This window comes from Sorex fumeus, unplaced genomic scaffold (genome assembly GCF_029834395.1).
Source record: "Sorex fumeus unplaced genomic scaffold, SorFum_2.1 ptg000003l, whole genome shotgun sequence".
NCBI classification, from domain to species: Eukaryota; Metazoa; Chordata; class Mammalia; order Eulipotyphla; family Soricidae; genus Sorex; species Sorex fumeus.
In genome coordinates this window covers 46226777-46242418 of record NW_026606060.1, presented here as the reverse complement: position 1 = coordinate 46242418, position 15642 = coordinate 46226777, and the positions used below count along the sequence as shown (strand labels likewise).

The window sequence follows — 15642 nt, the reverse complement described above, 5'->3', positions numbered from 1 at the left end:
TTCATAGCTGTTTGGGGACGGAAGTAATAAAGAGAGGCAGACAGAGACAGGTCTCCCGCTGATGGTTTTCTGAGACTGTCCTCTCCTACCTCTTAGAAATCATCCTCATCCACTTCATCATCTCCTTACTAGCCCCTGGCTGCTGCTCCAGTCTTGGGTTCCATGATATATCGCTTCCTTTCCCCTCTTCTCTGATTCATGTGCATGAGCTCATCTGCCTTTGCTGCCCTCTTGAAGAGAACTCGCATATTGCTCATCTTCTGCTTATTCCTTTTCTCTTAGCTTCTGTTTATTGGCAAGTGAAAGTCATTTTTACTTACAGGACGACAGCTCTCATTCTCCCATTGCAAATGGGGTAATCTTTGAATCATGGCTATTTGAACTTCTTGATGAGGGCATTGTTTGGGGGTTGGTCCAGAATACCCAGCCCCCTTTTCTCTTCCCCAAGGAAGAATTTGCCTTAACCAGTCACCACTAGGTCAGGACAGTGTCTATCGCATTTACCTTTCTTATTTTCCCATTCCTTGTTAATAAACTCACCTGTCAGCATCGTTTTTCTCTAGATTGCTACATCTCCTTTAGCTTTATATTAACACTTTTCTTCTCTCACTCAACTAATACAGATTTTCTTCAGATTATATTGGAGAGTTAACCTTTCTAGTCTTCTTCCAAGAGGAATGGAAAAATTTTTTTTACAGTTCATTCATTCAACAAGCACTAAATGAATACTTCCTGGTTATTGAGTCCTGGTCCATGAAGACACAACCCTCCTTTCAAAACATTCACAGACTGGGAGGAGTTGCTAGGGAAAATACTTCTAACAGGGTGTGTGTGTGTGTGTGTGTGTGTGTGTGTGTGTGTGTGTGTGTGTGTGAACTGTCAGAGGTCATGGAGAGGTGAAGTACAGACAGCACCCAATGATGTGGAGTGCTGGAGAAGAGGATCAAGATGCAGTTTTTAGGCAGGCAGAGGAAATGGCATTCACAGAAGAATTTGGAATCTGCGTAGACAGAAAGCCTTCTCTGCATCTGGATTTTAAAATCCCCTTAGTTGTAGCCTCACACATCTGCATTCCAGCCTCTCACTGAGACCACCAACAGGCCAGCGTCATAGCTGCAAGGATCATGCCAAAGGTTTCTATATCCAAAATATCTGTGGTAGCTTGTTATCTCTTAGTTGGCATCTCCTGGCACCTAGGAGGTTTCCTGCCTCTCATCAGATTCAAGAATGCTTTTTATTTCTCCTTCAGCTGGGATGTTGAGAATCATCATATGCTGTCAAAAGGCAAATGCTCTGTAGCTAGATAGATCATACAGGGCGGTCAAACACTTGCCTTGCACGCAGCTGACCCTGGTTCAATTCCTGGTGCTATACATGGTCCTTGAGCACCACTAGGGATTATCCCTGAGCACAGAGCGAGAATAAGTCCCCAGTAAAGCCAGATATGGCGCCAACAAAGAAAGATGTTTTGTCTGCTTTTAATTATTTATTTTAAATAATGCCAATTCCATTCCTCTTAAAATAAATTAGGATCTAGCAGCTAGCTCAAAGAGCTGGACCATTTGCTCTGCATGTGGGAGCCCCAGGTTCAGTACTCATAGTGTATGGTAGTTAGAGCATCACTCAGGAGTGACCTCTGAGCACCCTTGGGTATGACACCCCTATACATGAACAAATGAATAGACTTTTCCTATTGAGAATGGTCCTCTTGTCACAGTGGACTATGAACTAGACAATACTTAGAGGGCAGGGTTTGCCTGGAGAGGCATCTCAGGAGACCTTTATTCACTTCTTCCTCCTGGCAGCCCTAAACATGAACCTCAGAAATGAAGTTGTCCTCTACACAGAGGTGATATTTCATTGCAGGAAGCCTTTCTTCTTATTGGCAGATCAAGGACAGACTCAAGTCTATGGGAAATACAAGTACAGAGGCTAAAGAAAGAAAACTAAATACGAGATTTTTAATTTGTATTTTAATTTGCATAGGGCTGCTATAACAAAATACCACAGACTCGGTGGTGAAAACGTGGTTCTCTGAGGTCAGAGAGATTGCAGGTAGAGCTCTTGCCTTGCAAACAGTTGACCTGGGTTCAATTCTCAGGACTCCATATGGTCCCCCAAACCTCACCAGGAGTAATTCCTGAGTACAGAGCCAGGAGTAACCCCTGAGCATCAATTTTATGGCCCCCAAACAAACAAAAAACCATTGTTCTCAACACTGGTGCCTTAGTCGGTACTGGTATATGAATCAGTGCCATCCCATATAGGTCAGTGCCAGTGCCCAAATGTGCAGACATGGGAAAACCACTACTTTCAACATGTGTACTGTGACTCTGTTGGAGCACAGAATCAGGCAGCAGCAAGTTTGTCTCCTGTCTCCTTAGCTTGCAGGGGACCTACCCACCTCTTATGTTCTCCCAGGGTCATGCTCTGTGCTGCTAGGTTTCCTGCTCCCTTTTTTAGCAGGCCACCAGTCTTCTTGGGTTAGGGCCCACCTAATCTAACACCTCCATCTTTTTTTTAATTGAATCATCATGAGATACAGTCACAAGCTTTCATGTTTGAGTTTCAGTCATACAGTGATCAAATACCCATCCCTCCACCAGTGCACATTCTCCACCACCAATGTCCCCAGTATACCTTCCCTTTCCAACCCTCCCCCTTCCTCTATGGCAAACAGTTTCCCCCATACTCTCTCTCTACTTTGGGGCATATGGTTTGCAATACAGATACTGAGAGGTTATCACATTTGGTCCTTTATCTTTCATCACACATCTCCCATCCCGAACGATTCCGCCAACCATCATTGTCTTAGTGATCCCTTCTCTATTCCAACTGCCTTCTCCCCCAGCTCATGAGTCAGGCTTCCAACTATGGGGCAATATTCCTAGCCCTTGAAACACCTCCATATTAACTTAATTACCACCTTCAAGGCCATATCTCCAGAGTCACATTTTGACCTTGTCGGCTTGAAGGCTTCAACAGAGAAATTGGAGGAGGCGTGGACAGTCTTGTTTGGGTGTTCAATTACATTGCAGCGAATGACATGACTGGATGATGCTATGATCACTTGGTTCAGAGAAGAGATGATGAATTATAATCTGCTGGGGAAAGCAATTTAAATGTTGGAAATGTACAGCAAATGTTCTTGTACAGCCCTAGATCTCCCACAGAGCTCTGATCCAAGTTCAGGTATGGTGGAAGGCCTACCCATTCCACCCTCAACCCCGCCTGGGAAGGCCCAGGGCGCATGCCTGTGTCTGTAACCTTGGGTGCTGCAGTAACACCACATGGTGTTCGCATCATTGATAATGTGATTAGGCTTTAAATCGCTTATTTTTCCGTACTCTGCTCCTGCTGGAGAGATAAAATCATTTATCTTGATTTAGATGGGTTATTGTACCAAATTTTAATGTAGATAGGAATATAGTTTTGAGGGGCCAGGAGGATAGTGCCAGTGGCTGGAGTGCTCACTTGCCTGCACAGGTTCCGGAGTCTGATCCCCAGTGCCATGTGCCCCTCTCCTTGCACCAGTGGGTTTCACCCTGGAGGCGCACAACATCCCTGGCTCTTCATCACCAAACCAGAGCAGTGAATCCTTGATCTTAGTTGGCCAAGTATTACCAGGAATGACCCAGAGGATCCCCTGAGCATTGCTTAGAAGATGCGTCTCCCTAAAAGTTTTGGAGGGAACAGACAGTCCCCATCCCCCAGGAAAAAAGTTGTTGCTTCTGAGTGTCCTGGATGAAAAATTTATATATGTTCTTCATTTTAAAGGGGTTTGAAATGTCTTTGCATTGTCAGACATTCCTAACTTTTCCAATTTGCCTTCGGTGGTCCGACAGGAAACATTATGTAATGATCAGAGAATAATCAACTTAGATTTCAGCTGGCCCTTCACTCCTTCGTGGTGAGTGCAAGGCAATTCATTTCCCTGAGTGTCAGTTTCCTCTTTGGTCACATGCTGATGATTATATGAATTCTATCACATTTCCTTCATATTCTATACTCTGTGCATCCAGAATAGGAATTAAGCAGTTCAATTAATATGCAAGATAATACTTAGGTTTTAAATATCAGAACTTGTTTTTAATATTAATATAAACCATGCTTTATGATAGCAGAGAGAAAATTATGAATGATAGTATTTCTGTGGGCAGAAAGTAATAATGTCTTGCCAAAAGGGAATTGATTTAGGGGGAAAAAAGTGAAATTCAAAAGGAGCAAGATAAGAAATCTTGCAGATCACTTATAGTACATGTGGAAGCAGTTAAAATTTGGACCATTAAAGACGTTCTTAAGGTAAAATGAAAAAGATGTCTTTGAGGTGTATTTTTAAAAGGTAGAAAGACCTGGGCTCAGTTCAAAGAGATAGGAGATTTTGATTAGTTGAGACAGGAGAAAATAGAATAAATGGTGACACCTTCGCAGCCCCTCCCACAAGTCAGAATTATCAAAAGAAGAACCTGGAGAGGGGGCAGTGAGCACTGAGAAAGCCAGACTGGTCCTGCGCCTGTCCCCTTCTCTCCCAGTGCCCAGACAGATGCAGAAGCCAGGGACAGATAGCAAGGCTGATAGCCAGGTTTGGGACTGCTCACAGCCCAGTGTTTGCATTGGCTGTGGGAAGCTCAGGGAAGAGCAGGAATTATGAGTTGTTTCCGGGATCCCCGCCTATCTCCCAGTTCATTGGGAAAAGATTGAGTGAATGGGGTGAGGGGGGTGGATAGCAGGGGCTGAACCACTTTCCTCATCATCTCCCAGCTGGCTTCCTCTGCTCGGAGTCTCCTCTTAGGCAGTCCTGGATTCTGTGACTCATTTAAGTAGGGGGCATGAGGAGGGGGGAGACAAAAACAGGAGGATGGAAAGGGAATTACCAGCCCCCAGGCTCTTCTGTTTGGTCCTTTTCTCTGGCAGTGACTTTGGGGGTGGCCAACCTCTGTGGTTGCTGGGCCTTGCCACCCTCCCCAACTCCCACCCTGGCCTGATCCTGAGGACAGCTGCTCACAGCGCCTTCCACTGTCCAGGAAGCCTGTCTGTCAGTCACTGGCTAGAACTGACATTTGCGAACTGATGGAGAAAACAAAGTAATCATCCAAGTCCACATGCATTCAGCACTTTCCACATGCCCAGACTCTTGTCTGTGCTTTACATCCTCTCTTTGACTCTCCTTAAGAGTTTTGGATCTGGGGCTGGAGCACTAGTACAGCAGGTAGGGTATTTACCTTGCATGCCATCAACCTGGGTTCAATTCCCAGCATCCCATATGGTCCCCTGAGCACCGCCAGAACTAATTCCTGATTGCAGAGCCAGGAGTAACCCCTGTGCATCACTAGGTGTGAACCCTCCCCCCTCCAAAAAAAAAAAAGGAGTTCTGGACCTGGCAGATGATCACACTTGGGGACGCGTGAGGAAACTGAGGCACAGACTCTCCCAGCTTTGGCAGGTGGCTGAGCCCGGGGCAGTCCAGAGCCTCCCTGTGAGCACCAGGAATGAAGAGTCCCTTGGAGCAGAGGCAGCTTTCTGGCTGGCTGAGTGGCTCAGCACACAGCCTTGGACTGAGGTTTTGTGCTTCCCAGCTTTCAGAGACGAGGCTCCAGTGACCTTCCTTCCAGGGTTCCGTTAATGGGAAAGGTACCTCTCTGGGCCCAGTGAGAAAAGCATGTGCGACCCTTTGCAGGAGACCAGCCCCACACTTTACCATGCTATCGCCAGAAAATTTTCTCTCTTCTTTCTGAAGAGAAAATCACAGCATCGAAGGCAGCTAATGGAATGTGGGTAACAGACACGCTCCCCAGTAAAATGCATGCTCTCTCTGAAGTCCCGTCTCCCAGTGCCAGAGTTTGAGCACAGGTCCTCAAAACGTGCACAGCATGTGCTCTTACCACCAGACCATGCTTCTAGCAGCCTTTATTTCCCCAGCAGAGGCCTCCCATTGCTCCTCTGGCCAGAGATAGGATCAGTAGATCATCAATATCAGTACCCCTGTTTTTCAAGCTCTTACACTTACGCTGGTCTCCTGTACCATGGGTACATCATGTGCGCTGTGTCTTCCCGTTCTGTAGGTCTGCCTGGGATAGTTCCCACTCTGTTCACATTTTCTCTTCCTCCCCACAGATCCCCAGTACATTCATGTTAGTCTGTACTTTGTGCATTGGGTTTTTTTTTTCCTAAGGGACAATTAGTCATGCCATCAGTATTTGAGCTAATTTGAGAAAGACCTTGTCGGCACAGCTAAAGACCCACATGGGGATGTTCTGTGCTCACTGAAGGCCGCTAGAGGTTTATGTTTGGGTTGGTTTGAGAATTTCTTTCTTAATATGTCCCTCCTGCACAAGACGCCAAAGCTGTGTCTCTCTTGCAATCTGCACCATCCATGGAATCTTCCACCTCCAGACAGCTGGATTCCTCGTCGGGAACATGAGCCCAGCCGCTCTGGGGATGCTCCAGCAGCCCACACCTAACACCAGCCTTCCCATTCTGCGCGCAGCCCACACTTGGCACCTCTCTTCCAACCCCCTCAGACCCGGGCTGCCTGCGGCGATGAATTACAGTTTCATGGGTCTGAGTCCAGGCTTTTCGTTTCTAGACCCTGAGCACCCGGAGCTGCTGAAACAGGTTTCTTAATCAATCAATGCAGAATGCTGTTTGAACCCGCGGCTTGATAGGAGACAAAAGCAGAGCGTCAGAACTGCAGTATTGGGGGAAAGGCTGTCCTCAGAGAGGGTGGGTGCTAATGAATATAACAGCTCAGCGGGCAGCCCCAGCAGCTGAGGGGCGGGGGATGCTGAGAACCGCCTCCCCTCCCCTACATGGCAGAAGCCCGCAGCAGTCAGACCCAGAAAGAAAACTGACTTCTCTCCCGGAAGGTAGCATGTGCTCTAGGAAGTTTATGAAAGGAACAAAGATGACAGTGGCCTTTTTTTCTGACAGTTGCTGATTACATGGAGTCGTTTTTCATTCTTATTCAGCTCTTTCCTGTCGCTACGATATTACCATTACATTTTTTATGCCATTTTAGATTTCCTTTTGTTGTCACATGTAGGAAATGGATTATATTCTCCTTGTCAGTGAGACCAAAGAGATTGTTTTGTTTGGAGCTGGTCTCCCACTGCGGGAACTAGAGTACAAAGAGCCGGTGGCCCCTGGATTGGCTGTGTTGGAGATGAGTGTTATTGTAGTGGTTCTAAAGAAGGATCAGGGTAATCCAGTTGACCCAAAAACTCATTCTATCCCAGACCGACAGAAGCAGCACAAATCATTACTCCATTCCTTTACACAGAATCCTTGTGGCTATAGATTCTGCCTCTGTAAGAAATTCTTAAGCAGAGGCGGTTACATGCGGCTTCTACATTTTCTCCTCATTGTGTCCACCTTTATAATCCTCAGCTTTCCACCGGGGGATTAGGCACGCATTCATTCATTCATTCATTCATTCATTCAACTAACATTGATCTTGCACTGCTTATGAGTCAAGCCAGGGGCTAGGATGCTAGGATAGAGAAAAAGCATGATCCCCATCCTTGCATAAAGGCTGGTGAGGGCGAGCTGGGGATGTATTTTAGGGGGAGAGCACTTGTCTTGCATATGTGAGGCTCTGGGTTCTGTCCAGGTCAGAGCAATAGTTCAGTGAGCAAGAGTCCCTGCTTTGCATGCAAGAGGCCTGTTTGAGTCTCAAGACTGCATGGTCTCTTGAGAAATACTAGACGCCATCCTGAGCACTTCAGCAGGTAGTAGTCCCTGAGTACCACCAAATGTGTCCTCCTCCCACCCAGAAACCCACAAAACAGTAAATAAACCTGGTGGGGAACCCAGGAAATAAAGACAACAGATACCAAGGGAATTACTGTAGTAAAGGTGCCCCCCAACTCCAAGAAGCACAGTGGGGTGGTCCTATGCCCCAGAGGGACAGTCAGGAGAAGCTTTGCAGGAAGCAATATTCTAAAGAAAAAAAAAGATAAGCCAGAGCAAGCCAGGCTTGAGGAAGGTGTTTCAAGCAGAGGGAGCAGCACCAACAACAGACCACAGAGAAGGTGTTCAGAAACTCCGAGAGGGCAACGTGCCAGAAGAGAATGGGTGACATTGAGCAGGAGTTGTGCAAGAGGGCTCCACAGCCATTCTAAAGGGCCGTACTTCAGCCCCAAGGCCCTGGGGAGCCAGAGGAGAAGTCTAAGAAGGTGCCGTTTGCATTTGTGAAAGTTCATTTTAGCTGCAGAACTGGACAATGATGTGGGTTTGAGGTTGCACAAGTGAACTACCTAAGGCTCTTTCTTTGTGGTGGCTAAGAGGCATTGGGCTGTTTGAACATGAAGCTGAGCATCTCTAACCCAGCCATTGGCTGCCAGAGACTCACTGAAGTGGGTGTTGAATGCAAACTTCATGAGAAGTGGATGGCAACCAAAGTAGCTGCCGATGCTCTGGGAGAAGAGTGGAAGGGTTCAAGGTCCTGATCAGGGACAAGGACAATAAGCAGGGCTTCCTCGTGAAGCACAGAGAAGCTGTAAAGGAAAGCACTGATCTGTTCATGGTTGTGTTGTGGGTACCAGTTTGAGTATTCTCAATGTGGTCATTGTAAAGACTGAGAGAAGGATATTCCTGGACTCACTCATACTACTGTGCCTTGGCATCTGGGGCCCACAAGAATAGCAGAACCCGCAAACTCTAAAGATGAGAATGTCCACCAGTAGGTTGTGAAAAAGCATCGAGAGAAAGGAGATAAGAAACCCATAACCAAATTATCCAAGATTCAGTGGCATCTTGTTACTCCATGAGTCCTGCAACACAGTTACTGTATTGCATACCAAAAAATAAATAAATAAATAAATAAATGGAAGAGGATGCAGAGTATACTAACTTGTTGGTGAAGAGAATAAAAGGGGCAAAAGAGAAATTCCAGAAGCAGATTGCCAAGAGATAGGGATCTCTCTTTGTCGGATCTTTTACCTCTAAATCTAATCTGAAATGAGCTTCCTGAGTAATGAATTGATAAGCCCAGAGACAGGCAGGGGAAAATCTGCCTGGGACTTGCTCTCAACCTGAGTGATCGATGCCAAGTAACTATGGTGATCACCTAATATCTCCATTTCATTGTTTGAGGAGTACAGCCTGCCATGCTCAGGGTATCTGGCTCTGTGCTCGGGGATCACTCCTGGCACAGTTTGAGGGATCATCTCTTTAAATCTTGATGCCAGTACCAGTTTCTCTTTAAACCCCACTGTGATCACACTGTCCAGATTGTCCCGTGCCCTTCACATGTCCCTGAATGCTGGCACCCTGATGTCTTTTATTTCCCCCTGTGCCATTTACTCTTCTAACATCTTCTGTAAACTTGATTATTTTTGTGTCCATTGTTTATGATCTTTCTCCCCAGTGGGATATGAGTTCTTGAGGGCAAGAGTTTTTTGTTTCGTTTTCTTTGTCTGCTCTAATATCCCGAGCTCTAGAATAATGCCAAACGCATGGCAGATGCCCAGCTCTCATTTGTTGAATGTATGGCCAGAGAAATGTGAAACTGAAGATGAAAGATGAGATATAGGTGATGCATAATCTTTTTCTGATTTTTAATAATGAATGAAAGGATAATTCATCAAAATGGGGGAAAGAGGAACAGGGTATGAGGGAAACACTGGGTTTCAATTAAAAACATGAAAGTCTTAAGAACAGCACATCAAGGGACAGATGGAGAATCATCTCTCTACGTGGGGTATAAAGAAGCAAAGTAAAAGAACATCGAATGGCCAAAGGCAGTAGAGCCTGAGAACTGGTCTGCAAAGCTGAGCTTACCATGGCGGGTGGTAGGGGAGGTAGATACGAGAGCAGATGAAGTAGTGTGAGAGGCATGCTGAGTGATGTGAAGACCCAGTCATGGACAGTCATGGACAGTCATGGACAGAGTAAGTTGAGGCTGGTGGTGGGAAGGCACCCCGTGGCAAGTAGACTCCTGTTTTGATTAGAGATGGACTGGACGACTTCCAAGGCCAGAGTAAAGATAAGGAAAGTAACATGTTGAATGTGGGAGAGCGCCAAGGACTGCAGTGCATGCTTTGCATACTGGAGCCCTTGGATTTGATCTCCAGACCTGCATGGCGTCCCTGTTCCCTAGAACCACCACGCACCACCCCAGCCCACACCAGCACTGTGCCAGGAGTAGCCCCTGAACCACTTCTAGGTGTGACCCCAAAATCAAAATAGAAGAAAGAAAAGTGATATGTTGAAGGACTAAGCAGCACCCTAGAGTTTATCTTGGATAAGGCAGAAGGAGAGGAAGGCAGGAAGGGGAGTCCTGCCTGGGATACAGAAATAAAGCAAACACTGCAGGGCTGGAGTTAAGCTGCACATCAGGGAGAGTCAGTGGTGCAGGAGGAAGGGGAGGAAGAAGACGGCCAATATTTAATCATCCGCCAAGATATTTTTAATGAACATGGTATTAACCAGGGTTCTGCAGGGAAGCGAAACCAATACAACGTGGTATCATAGAAAAGGGCTCTTCTTAAGGGGTCAGTTCATGATTCTGGCAAGTTCAGAGGCTGCCGTTCAGCTCCTGTGACCACGAGGCAGGTGACACTGGAAAGATTCAGTGATGTTGATACCTTCCAAAGACCATCTGTTGGCAAAGTTTCTGCTTTCTTTGGGACGATCCAGCTTTTGTTCTCTTCAAGCCTCCATTGTTGGCTCCAATGGAGAGATACACCCACAAGTGAGAAGATACTCTAGTCATAATCCGCCCGTTAATGTGTCTCATCCCCAAACACCCATATAGCAATACCCTGAATGTTAGACCATGTATCTGGGCACAGGGTCCAGCCAAGTGGGCACATCAGATTAGCTATCACAGGCACCTCTTCCAGGCCAGGCCTTAGGAGAGGAACAGTACAGACAGGACAGTCCCCTCCTCTGAGCAGTATAAAGGCAGGAGGAAAACACCGGAGTCTTCTGGTTATTGGAGTGAGTAATGATGATGTGCCCTGCATGTCTTCAGGCCACCTGCAAGAATAGAGACGCATTTTCCATGCATTTTATATTGAAGCAACATTGTTATAAACTCAGTGTTATGTATAAGATAAATCTAGGGATGGGTAGGTAACGCACATTGAGAGATATTTATGTCATCCACGTTATAATTAGTTTTCTATCAAGATGTTGCCAGTAGGAAATGTGGAGAGCCATAGCCGGCGGGGGGTGGGGGGGCTGGAGTGGGGGGACCACAAGAGACAATGCTTTGGCTTCCTGCTTGTCCCGCCAGATTCTTGCTGGTGAAGTGTCCAGGGAGGTCAGGGTGTATCAAAGTCCACACAGGTGCCTGCCCAGCACAGACTCACTATTCCTGCCACCCCTACAAAGGTTGCTCCTGAGACCTTCTTGACCTGTGCAGTATGGGAACTGGTCCCCATCACCCAAATTTTGACCAGACCCACTGCCTGTTCTTACAGATAGGAACTTCAGGAGACAAATAGTGTAGCAAAGAAATTATATTTAGGAAAAGAGAGAGAGAGAGAGAATTCTGCAAAGTGAGAGAGAGAGAGACAGGGAGAGAGATAATTCTGCAAAGTAAAAGGAAGGAATTATATTACAAATTGGTGACCCTCCCCCCCAATGGAAGGTCCTTAAAGTAAAGGGAAAAAGCTGAGCCCCCAGTTTTTACAGTGGGTGTGCCTAGGATGGAGTGAGTGTGCTCTGCTTACTTTTGCAAAACTGCTTTGATTGGCCTTTCTTCAGGCTGCCAGGACTTGGGGCTTTGACACACCTGGTGGTGCCTTGGAGACCTTATGTAGTGCTGGGAATTGAACCAAGATGGTCAGCTGCATACCAGTCAAGAGCTTTAACCCTTGTACTCTCTCTGGCTCCTCTAGTCAGTCTTATCAGGGCCCTTTATTCCCACTGAAGTATTTCCTCTTTCCTTTGGGGGCTTGTGTCTTTCAGAGATTTCTCAGGTCTTCCTTCCTGGGAATCATCCCCAAAGTGTGGGTCCAGCCTTGGGGTTTGGGCTGCTTCCGCAGCCTGGAGCTGAGAGCAGCAATTCCTTTCCTAATCATATCTTGATTTTACAGTTTCCCCAAACTCATTGCTAGGGCCACCCCACCCCACCTCCACTTGACCACCTATTTCAAAGATGACCAGGGACACAGAATGAACTAATATTTGAAGACTTTCCCTTCCTCCAGCATTTATATATAACCTCCAGTTATATCTTTAACACTTGGCTTTTTAGTCACAATTTACAAGTTCATTTCTATTTCTGTTTGTAGTCAGTGGTTTAGAGATCAGACCTCCTAAAAATATATATATACATATATATTTATATATTATATAAAATATATATATTTTATATATAGCACAGCGGTAGGGCGTTTGCCTTGCACGCAGCTGACCCCCTTGGAGAGCACGGCAAGAGTATCCCACCACTCGGTAAAGCTTGGCAAGCTTTACCGTGATGTATTCAATATGCCAAAACCAGTAACAACAAGTCTCACAATAGAGACATTACTGGTGATTTGAGCAAATCGATGAACAACGGGAGGACAGTGACAGTGACAGTGACGTGTGTGTGTGTGTGTGTGTGTGTTTATATATGTTTTGTTTCTCTGTCAACCAAGTTGACTCACAGGTAACCAATTTCACTTATAGGGAAGAATGTCCTTTTCCCCTCCCATCCCCTAACACTGAGCTCTGCAACCAACTCTCTCCATTCCTCCTTTAGAAAAAAAGCAGATGAATGTAACCCCTGGAGTTCTGTCCCCATCACCAGCTAATCAGGGTCCCTGCCTCACCAGGCCCCTGGCAGGCTCTGCTGTTCAGCTCCATCCAGGGCCATCGTGCATGGCAGCTGATCTCAGAGGAGGTTCAGTGTTGGGATTTGCATAGCCAGTGCCTCCTGCCCTCTGCCTGTGGAGAGCTGCTTAGCAGCAGCCATCACAGAGGTCGGGATCCAGCAGAGCAGCAGAGAGCACCTGCTGTTTTGTTCTTCGCAGGTGAGAGAGGGCAGAACCTCTTCATGAGCCGTCATTATGGTTAATAAACATTTACTAATAGCAAGAGGGGGTGCTGAATTCTTCTAGTGAGCACAAAGACTTCAGTATGCAGAACAAGACTGGAATTACTGCATCATAGTCCCAAGTAGTTTTTCAAAATGTATGAGAATCTTCATAGATAAGTGGAAGCCTAAGAGTTGATGAGAGTCCCGGTAACATGAACGGATATTAGCTGTGCCTATACTGTGAATGTATTGGAATTTGTGTTGGTTTTCTTGTGGGGACAGTATTGGACCATTTAATACAACTGTCTATAAGTAGTAAGATATTTATTGTTTTTTACTATCACTAAAAAAATATTGGTGGTGGGCAGTGGGCAGGGATATGGCTTAATGGTCATGGGGTACATGCAGGAGGCCCAGATTCGACCCCTGACACCACGTTGTCTCCCAGCCATCACCAGCAGACCCTGGACAATGTGTCAGGAGTAGATCCCCACAACCATTCAGTACCACTCACTGTGGCCCAAAATAAAACAACAGAAAGTACAGAGGGAACAATTCTCTGTGAACAAAATTGTTCTGAACATCACGTTATGGAACTCTAAATGTGTCTTGATTGTGTTATGAAAGCACATAATACTTAAAGCAAGTTTAACTGGACAGTTTGCAGGAGGGTACAAATTGTAAGTAGGGGCTGGAGCAATAGCACAGCAGGTAGGGCATTTGCCTTGCATGCAGTTGACCCGGCTTCCATTCCCTGCATCCCATATGGTCCCCTGTGCACTGCCAGGAGTAATTCCTGAGTGCATAAGCCGGGAGTAATCCCTGAGTATCGCCGGGTGTAACCCAAAAACCAAAAGAAAAAAAAGTAAGTAGGACATGGGCATTATTGATTGATTCATGCTTGGGTCTGGGAGTCCCATAGTTTATATTAAAATACTGTTCTTAAATAAGGCATATTTTTATTGTCCTCAACACCTGAAAATGAGTCCTTGCTAAGTTACTCTGCCTTAGCAAATGATTTTGCATAAAATCTACTCAAATAATTATGAAATTTCACATTCTAAAATGTGTTGTGAAGTTGCATTTCCACTAATATAAATAACAATTGTTTAAAATTCTTTTTTTTTCTTTTCTTTGGTAAAAGGGTGGTTGAGGAGATGCCCTCAGGTAGTGCTGAGTGAGCCTTACAGCCTAACCGTACTTAGCTGGGTGATGTGAACTTGAGGGTTTGATGCTTGATCTTTGCCGGACAGTGATAGGAATCACCAGGGTTACACTCAGTTATGCATCGAGGTCCCATGTGGTAGAAGACTTCACACAAATGAGGCATGTTCCCCAGCCTCTGAGCTACCTCCTAAACCTCTCAAATTGTGTAATCATCGTAGATGCTAACTGCATTGAGCTTTTACTATGTGTCAATCACTGGTTACATGTTTTGCAATTATTAGCTTATCTAATTCTCCTCCTTCCCCAAACACAAACAACCCTTTCTCAACCTGTCTTGCAGATGAGAAAATGGCAATGCAGAGGTTAACTCATTGCCCATATCTACACTGCTGGACAGTGGTAAAGCCTACACTCACTCAATCCAAGAAAACTCCAGAGCCTGCCTGGGCTCTAAGGCCCTTGTCAAGGTCAGGTCGTTCTCTTTGCTTCCAGGAAATTTTCATGTCAGCATAACCCCACCAACATCTATTATAGGAGGGAGGACTGAAACAATTTAGAGCAAAGAGGACTGACACCAACTCTTAACCTTTAGAAATTGATACAGGAGATTCATCTCCCAAAAATCATTACTGAATTTAAAGAAGAAAGAAAATGAGATTTAAAATATTAATAACATTTGAAACATGTAGAAACAGGAAGGTCAAGATGTTTTTTTATCAAATCATCTGTCAAAAGAGAAAGTGAACACCCAAGTGACAGTGCTACTTGATGTCATTCTTCCGGGTGGGTCTCAGAAACAGGATTCTGCAGCAGCAAAATGAGTTTATTCCGACTTCTCTATTAGCTCTGTTAACTCTGACTGACCCTGAACATGGCACCCTTCGTTTCTACAAGCCTACACAGCATTCAGGACAGCTGTGATATTTCTGAGTATCTTCAGACTAGAACTAATGTATATCTTTTAGATGCTCTTTTAGAATCAAAATAAATCTCTTTTAAAGATTATTTCTCCTGATGGGATCAGCAGCTGGGCCATCCCCACCCCTCAACACTATTATGTGATGAGATTACATTCCATCAGCACCAGGGTTTGGGGTCATCGGCTGAAGCTAGTGAAATAGATTCCTCAGGAAGAAGGCACTTGTCGAAACTCCTCCACAGTGTAGGAGCCATATGGAACTCTGAGAATAACAAGCAGCAAGGATAATCATTTAATAAGCAACTAAGCAACACCCTCTCTTCCTTCTCTGTTTTGTTTTCTGTCTTGTTTTTGCCAGAGACACACTCCATCTTTCTTCCTGCAAATTCAGATGTAAAAGGTCACCATAAAGACATATTAACTCTTTGTATGATCAGTACCCATACTGAAAACTAGTAATTGTAAAATATTAAACTCCAAAGGAGAAGCAATGTTTCTTCTAGAGGAGAATCTTCTATGAAAATTTGGGGGCCTTCCCACCTATGCTACACAAGGGAGAGAACAGGCTGGGGCGAGATGAACATGG

The 15642-nt window shown here is 45.4% G+C and overlaps 1 protein-coding gene and 1 pseudogene across 16 annotated transcripts in view; both read left to right on the top strand.

The window, feature by feature from the left end:
• Positions 1 to 15642, top strand: part of ANKS1B (ankyrin repeat and sterile alpha motif domain containing 1B) — a 1250258-nt gene that overhangs the window by 1115715 nt on the left and 118901 nt on the right. The gene's annotated exons all lie outside the window — the stretch shown is intronic.
• LOC130028062 (40S ribosomal protein S6-like) lies at positions 8304 to 8914 on the top strand (annotated as a pseudogene).